The sequence below is a fragment of the Cajanus cajan genome, chromosome 10, assembly GCF_000230855.2.
Source record: "Cajanus cajan strain Asha chromosome 10, NIPB_CcT2T_4, whole genome shotgun sequence".
In the NCBI taxonomy this organism is placed as follows: Eukaryota; Viridiplantae; Streptophyta; class Magnoliopsida; order Fabales; family Fabaceae; genus Cajanus; species Cajanus cajan.
In genome coordinates, this window is record NC_138526.1 from 34060812 (window position 1) to 34069443 (window position 8632).

Consider the following 8632-nt stretch of genomic DNA (forward strand, 5'->3'; position numbering starts at 1 on the left):
TTTCTCAAAATTAAAATATGAAAATCCTCTATTATTTTTCAATTCTCTTGTTTGTTCTTTCCATTGGTTTTGGTATGTACTGCTTCCCTTAAATTGAAGATATCTGATTCTATTTAACAAGATCTACTTTACAATTTTGGTTAATTCTTTTACAAATGCTTAAGTGATTGGATATATCTTGTGTTGTAGGAAATCAAATGCAATTGACAAAGGCAAAAGAGTGCAAAGAAACATTGTTTGACACTCCTTGTATTTCAGATGTTTGTACAACTACATGCAAAGGCTATCATGGACCCTCAGCAAAAGGAATATGTACTGGTCCAGGGGAGCCATGCATTTGTCGTTATCCATGTTGAGCATGATTCTTACAACAGCCATATTACTCACCTTTAGAATGTATGAAATGTACAACATATATAGTGAATAAAACAACAAAATAAATTGATTTTGTTATCTCAAAAATCTTTCATGAACTTTCAATATGCGTGATAGATATATGCTATGAAATTAGAACTTTTACTCTTTACTCCATGAACTTGCTAGAAGTTATGTTGTTTTAATTAGCACGATACTTGTACACTTACACAGTTATTCTTGTTTTCAATTATGTGTATAATACACATGTTTATTAAAAGAAATAGTTTTGGATTGCATAATTAGTTGTTTAAATTATCTAAAAATACAAAAAACAAATGAAAGAGCTTTTATGTAGAAAAAATAATTAGGCTATTTTAAATTATTACCTATTAATGGATATATAATGAATAAATATATATTTCACTAAAGTCTAAAGGTAGATATTGCTTTTAGTTGTCAATGCAAATGTTGACTAATGAAAAAAAAAATATAATCTACTTTAAGGATACCGATATTTGTTTCGAAAATGAAAATTATATAAAGTGGGCAACTAGAAAATGCATTTCTTATGCATTAGTTGGTTCAAAAAATGATAGCAATATACTTAGTAACACCTTTTTTCTCTTATTTGTTGAAATTTATTAGAAATCTTAAAATTGCGAGTTTCTCTCATGTCTTACTCGTGATTTTGTGTTGGTTTTCAATAAATTTTAACAAATAAAAGAGTATAATTGAAAGAGACTTCTCTTCTCGCTGCGGCAGGAGTTGGATTTACAATATGATTTTTTTATTTGAATGGAAATAAAAATGTGGAAAATGAAATCATTTTAATGTCTTGCATGTTTTGCAACTTGATTTTCATTTTTGCAACTTGGGAACACTTGTTGGGGTTTGGTCTTGATTTTTTTTTAAAAATATTTAATTAACTTTTAAAGGGTACAAGACAAGTACGAGTGCATCCAACGAGAAGGGGATGAAACAAAAATTTCATACCCTTTGAATATCGAGGACAGGAATGAATATGAGTTATGAATGCAAGGATGGAGATGGGGGTATTGAAACCCATACCCGTTCCGCTCCATTGCCATACCTACTTAAGTCACCTCAAACACACAAGTACTATAAACACCACAAGATTTATTAGAATCAGGAAAACTATGATAAGCATGGTATTCAACTTAAATTAAGCTTTTAGTAATGATACTTACACATAACCTTTTACTCAAGGGATATTCTTAGTCCACTTATAGAAAAGGAAGAATATATAATTCCATCAACCCAAACAATACATGATTCCACCAAAAAAACCACTTCAATTAATATAACTTCTGCTTCACTTGTTTCTAATTCCTTTTTTTCACTTTCATTTCCTGCCCTATTGTCGCAACCCGAAAATTTCCGATCTCGCGACGTATGGTTTAGACATCCTTTTAAAAGTCTCATTAATTAAGGAATGTCCGGACACCAGACTAATCCTTAATTAATGGTTTTTGAAAATAGGTTCATGGAGTCGCCACCAATATTTTACCCAAAACATTGGAAAAAGAAAAGGTTTTTTTAAAGATCCAACTATGGCCTTGATAACCAGAATTGAGTTCGGGGGTCAGTTACGTGTAGGGAAGGTATTAAGCACCCCTACAGCGCCCTCAATTGGTACCCTATGATGAAGTTAACATTATAAGAATTAATAAATTAAATATTAAATTCCCTTTATTAATATTTATTTACATGCTTAAAATATAAATCATGCTTAAAATATAAATTAAGCGATTAACCCTAAAATATCTACATTATGACGTTTATTATAACAAAAAAAGAGATAAAGATAAGAAATAAAAGGAAGAGAATAAGATTAGCTGAAATACCTCTTGAACAAGCTTTATTGAATCTTCAAATATGGAAAAGGTGCTTTTTGGCGACCTTTCACACTAAAGTATGCCTCACAAATCTCAAGAAATACAATAGGAGGGAGAGAGAATATAGAGATGCGACACAAATCTCAAAAAATATAATAGAAGGGAGAGAGATAGAGAGTTTTCGTGCTCAAAGGAGTCTTATTCGAAATTTCTCTGGCCGCCTTGAGAACTGTGCCCGAAGCTTCAATTTATAGGAATCAAAAAGGGCTAGAACGGCCCGTTCCGGATTCGGAACGGCTCGTTTCGGCCCAATCAGTATGGGAAAATTTCGTACCCTGGAACGGCCCGTTCTGAAAACGGAACGGCCCGTTCCAGGGTCCAGAACGGCCCGTTCTGAAATCAGAACGGCCGTTCTAGGGTACAAAATTTTGGCCTTTGATGGGGTTTGGCACGGCCCGTTCTGGTATGGAACGGCCGTTCCAACCTACAATTTTATGCCTTTTTACGAGTCTCGGAACGGCCCATTTCAATTCCATAACGGCCCGGAACGGGCTACTAAAACCATCTTTTTTGGCCTTTAGGCCTTCTGATGTCCTGTCTTGTTGTTTGCCTGCTTCGGAAGCTCCTTCCCTTCATAACGAAGGTCCATTTCTTTGTTTGTGTGCCCCCCGGACGAAATTGGGTGTCTACACCTATTAAAGTATAAAAGAAAAGTTACTCATTAAAATTGTTAGATTAAAAACAAAAATGAACAGTAATAAAAGAGAGCAACTCTTTCAAAGTTACTCTCTGAGTGACTATATATGAGTTACTCTTGGAGTGATCACTTTAGAAGAATTACACTTTATCCTCATCCATCATTTTATTTTATTCAAACACTACAAGAAAATGACGATTTTGCGACAGTTATATGACCTACATTGTGATGGTTAAAACTGTCGCAAAGACACAATTGCGACGGTTCACCAACCGTCACAGAAATGTCCGTCACGAGGAAATTTTGCGACAGTTACTGAAACCGCTGCACAAACCGTCGCAAAATTGGAATTGCGACCCTTACAAAACCCGTCGCACCAACTGCCTCTAAATCAGTCGCTAAATACTTATTTTTTATTTTATTAACTTTTTTAGACGTCTCAAATTCGGTTGTTATTCTTCTCAAGGATTCTATTTCACAATACTTCACTTTTTAGCATGTTTTGTCCTTACTTACACAGTTTCTGGGAAACTTCCCAGAAGTTCACCCATCCCTGTATTACTCCAAGTCAAGCACACTTAACTGTTGAGTTTTGATGAGATAAGCTACAGAAAAGCATATACATGTTGTCAGTATAAGTAGTACAAATTAATTCATTTAACTCATTCTCAACTATACAATCTCATACTTATACTATCTTTGGATCCTTCTCATTCTGGTGTGTCCGAATCGTTATAAATATATAATAATTATATTACTAATAATAATTATATTATATTTAATTAATCTTTATTTATATATATATATTTACTTTTATAATTAGCAATCTACTTATTTCTATTTAAAATTAATATTATGATATAATTTAAATTATTTATTATAAATTTAAAAGTTTAAATAATAATTTATATATTTTAAAATGAGAAAAGTTCTAATAACACTGGTGTAACTTTTACTAAGTATTACACCGCTTAATAATCTTATATTAAATGTGAATTTTGTAAATCCAACCGTTGGATTGAAAGTTCATATCACTTTATATGTTTATATCAAATTTTGTTAAAATTGAACAACTTGAAGGTAATCAAAGTGTTCATATTTTAGCATATTTTGAAATATATATATATATATATTACGTCATTTTTTTTACAAGAATGAAGTATCAAATCATCTTGAATTAATATAAAATTTTGTATATATGATCTAAGAGTAAAAAACTTTCAATCTAACGATTGAATTTATAAAATTCACATTTAATATAAAGTTATTGAGCGCGTGTAAGTAAAAGTTACACTGGTGTTATTATAACCTTTCTCTTTTAAAATATTATTTTTATAAATTAAATTTTTAAATAAATTATTAATTAACTTAATTTATTTATTCATCTTAAATCTAAGATAAAAAATTCAAAAAATATATTTATCCTTGTTTTATTTTCTAATCAATTTTTTCTATATTAATTATTAGTAAAATTTAATAACTTTTAATTTAATAATTGGATCGATAAAATTTAACTTATACCATGAGTTATTGAGCGGAGTAACTTTATTAAGAGTTACTTTGTGAGTCATTTGATTTCTCCTTCTCTCTCTCTCTCTCTCTCTCTCTCTCTATATATATATATATATATATATATATAATTTTTTTGATGATATAATTGTGTATCTTATATTAAACAAAAAATATATAAAAATTGTTAATAAAATATAAGTTTATTAAGATAATATAATACTTCCAAAATAAAAATATTACTTTTGGTCTAATCTACTATTAAATGTATTTTTAATCCTAAACTTTATCAAATTTCACCGTAATTTTTGAACAAAATAGTATTTAGTTTGTACCAAAAATAACTTTTAAATCCTAATTAAATGGGGGTTATATATATATATGTGTGTGTGTGTATTATATTCAAACCTAGAAGTGATTTTTAAGTTATTATTTGTGAAAAGATAATTAATTTATCAAATATCTCATATTTAATTAACTATTAAAATAATAAATTTCATAAATTATTTATTATTTTTCAATATTCTCGATTTAATCCACAATTAAGATGTATTATTAATTTTACTAATGTGACACCCTTACTACCCCAACACATATATCGAAATATAATAAAAAAAAATTAAGGAAAATAAACTTTTTAAGTTGGTAAAAGGGTTCACATAATACTTCATAACTGTTCTGACTGAAAAATAAAACTTGAAAGATAAAATTCAAGAGTTTACACATTTTTCAAAGAAAATAACATTTATTACAATACCAAATATTCTATCCTAGAGATCCTCTTGCCCCGATGTCACACTATCAGAGCATTTCCCAAATTAACGGATGGCATTCTATATACCACTTGCAGTTGGATCCTCTCCACCTAAAATATCAACAATTTATACGGTGAGAAAAGAAAAATTATCTATATGCAAAATACATTCAATCATATCACAGTATAATTTCATCATAACTCATTATATAGTGTATATATATATATATATCAATTACTCATCATATTCACATACAACATTCGTGCCAATCCAACAATTAACACTATGCCAAGGCCTCGCCACATCTGACACAAGTGATACAGGTTAATTGCCTCACTCAACCCACACCAGACCAGGGTCACGCCCTCCCTGTAGCATCACTTACCCAGGGGCCGTGCCGTCCCTCGCCATTTTGGTGTGAGGAAACACAATCACATTACAATCAATACAATCTCTTGCAATTAACCCTATGCCAGGGCTGCCATAAGCGACATAAGTGGTGGTGTTAACTGTCCTACTCATCCCACATCATACTAGGGTCACGCCTTCCCTATAGCACCACTTACCCAGGGGTCGTGCCATCCTAGTCATCAGTGTGAGACATCACAAGCATAATCATACAATATCTCAACTCATAATTCAAATTCACATCAATATCATCCATCAAATAACGTAACAATAACTAATATAATAATCAATAGAATAATTAGTATAAACTATAAACAGCGTATCAGGGGTTATACTACTCCTACCATGCTCATCCTTATTTCATATGAAAGATAAGAAAATTTCCTATAACTCTCATGAAGACATCAAGTCCTAATTCCATCATCTACTTTGTGAAAAATGATAAAAACCGCAACAGCTATAGATAAAGCTGACAGCTTGACCCCTCTTCACTAAAACATCCATATCTGGAGTTCTAGACCTCCTTTTTGGGTGATTCCAACGCCATTGGAAAGCTAAAATCCAAGGCTACAACTTTCATTAAGACCTCAAAATCAAAATATTCACGCTCAGCGCCCAGACTTGCACTCAGCGCGCCCAGCGCATTCTGCAACCAGCAACCCGTACTACCCTTACAATATAGTGAAAAAAATAGGAATACATATATATATAGATAATAATAAAGAAAATATAAATTAACTCCAGTAAAGGTGGCAGTGCCTCCTAGTTAGGAATCCATTTATATTTTCCAAATCATAAAAATATAACAAAGATGTAAATTTTAGTCTTTTATCAAGAACATTTAAATTACAAAATAATAGGAGGCTCAGCCTTCCATTCAGATAAATTCCAAATTATAAATTAATAGGAGGCTCGGCCTTCCATTCAGATAAATTAAACGTGATTTTAAGAAATTATTCCTCTACCCAATTCCCTCATGTACTCTACATATAAATAATCCCCTTTTCCCCCGTACCTGGATGAATAGGAACTTGGGCAGAACCTCCTCCTCTTTTTCTTAAATCGGGACCGGAATTAGAGCAGAACCTCCTCTCTTATTCTCTCTTTTTATTTCTCTAGAATTTCTTCTCTCTAAAATTATGAATTTTCAAAAACCTTAAGCTCCTATTTATAGAATTTTTGAAGTTACTATGCATAGGTTACTATTCATTAAAATAATATTATAAGTTACTATGCACTATTCATTAAAATATTCAAATTCATTTATAAATGGAAACTTGCTTCCCTCGTGAGCTCCCTTCAGCAGCCATTTACTATGCAATTGCATAGTAAAATACGTATATATGAATAGTAAAATACGTATATATGAATAGTAAAATACGTATATGTAAATAGTACAATACGTATACGTGAATAGTAAAATTCGTATAAAAATATGATAAACTTTCTAATAATTCCAATACATAAAAATAAAATTTTTTGGAATGTTACATTACTCCCCTCCTTTTAGAAATTTTGTCCTCGAAATTACCTGAATTAAACAAAAATGGATATGAAGTTCTCATCTTTTCCTCTAGTTCCCAAGTAGCACTTTCTGGTATAGCTCCTCCCCAAATAACTTTTACCAAAGGAATTTCTTTACCCCTAAGTTGCTTTACCATTCGATCCTCGACTCTCACCGGGGTAGCTTCCATCGTCAAGTTCTCCTTAACCTCAATATGATCCGACTCAATCACATGCGAAGGATCGTGGATGTATTTTCGAAGTTGAGAAATGTGAAAGACATCATGAAGATTTGACAATTTAGGGGGCAAAGCAATTTGGTAGGCAACATTGCCGACTCTTTTAAGAATTTGAAAAGGACCAATAAATCGAGGAGTAAGTTTTCTGGATTTTAATGCCCTGCCAACCCCAGTCCATGGAGTGACTTTCAAGAATACATGGTCACCTTCTTGAAATTCTAAATCCTTTCTTCTTCTGTCAGCATAACTTTTCTGTCTACTCTGAGATGTCCTCATCCTTTCTTGTATCAATTTAACTTTTTCAGTGGTTTGTTGCACAATCTCAGGTCCTAAGATGACATTGTCTCCAGGCTCACTCCAACACAAAGGAGTTCTACACCTCCTACCATACAAAGCTTCATATGGTGCCATACCTATGCTAGAGTGGTAACTATTATTATAAGTAAACTCTATCAAAGGTAAAAGACTATCCCAACTACCCCCTTGATCCAACACACAAGCTCTAAGCAAGTCCTCCAAAGACTGAATAGTCCTCTCAGTTTGACCATCAGTTTGAGGGTGGTAAGCTGAACTAAGTCTCAGTTGGGTTCCCAAAGCTTGTTGTAGGCTCTCCCAAAATCTAGAGGTGAATCTAGGGTCTCTGTCTGAAATTATGCTAGATGGTATCCCATGTAATCTCACGATTTCATCAATATACAGTCTAGCCAATCTCTCCAGAGAAAACCTAATGTTAATAGGTAGGAAATGTGCACTCTTGGTCAACCTATCAACTATAACCCAAATGGAATCATGTCCTTTCCTAGTTTTAGGCAAAGCAACTATGAAGTCCATAGAGATGCTATCCCACTTCCACTCGGGTATACTCAAAGGCTGAAGTAATCCTGAAGGTTTTTGATGCTCTATCTTAGCCTTCTGACATACTAAACAGGCACTCACAAATTCAGCTATATCTTTCTTCATCCTAGGCCACCAGAATATCTTCCTGAGATCTTGATACATCTTCGTTGCTCCTGGATGAAAACTAAGCTTGCTCTTATGACCTTCCTCTAGTATCAATCGTTTAAGTGTAGGGTCACTAGGCACACATACTCGGTCTTTAAATCTTACCACTCCATCTGCACCCAAGGTAAATTCTCCTCCAATCCCTTGTCCTATAGCCTTACGTCTAGCCTCTAGAAATGAATCCACTAACTGAGCTTCTCCAATTTCCCTCAACAACTCACTAGTCACCCGAGTCATACCTAATCTCACACTATTATGAGTCACTTCACAAGTCAAACTTAAGTCTCTAAATTGGGTCAAAAGATC

At 32.5% G+C, this 8632-nt stretch overlaps 1 long non-coding RNA gene across 1 annotated transcript; it reads right to left on the minus strand.

Annotated features, from left to right (window-relative positions):
* Positions 1 to 5842: 5842 nt before the first annotated feature.
* Positions 5843 to 7107, minus strand: LOC145952576 (uncharacterized). Its single transcript, XR_014430016.1, has 2 exons — positions 6598 to 7107; positions 5843 to 6228 (listed from the first exon to the last, which is right to left on the minus strand). It is a non-coding gene; the product is annotated as an uncharacterized LOC145952576 (long non-coding RNA).
* Positions 7108 to 8632: the final 1525 nt, after the last annotated feature.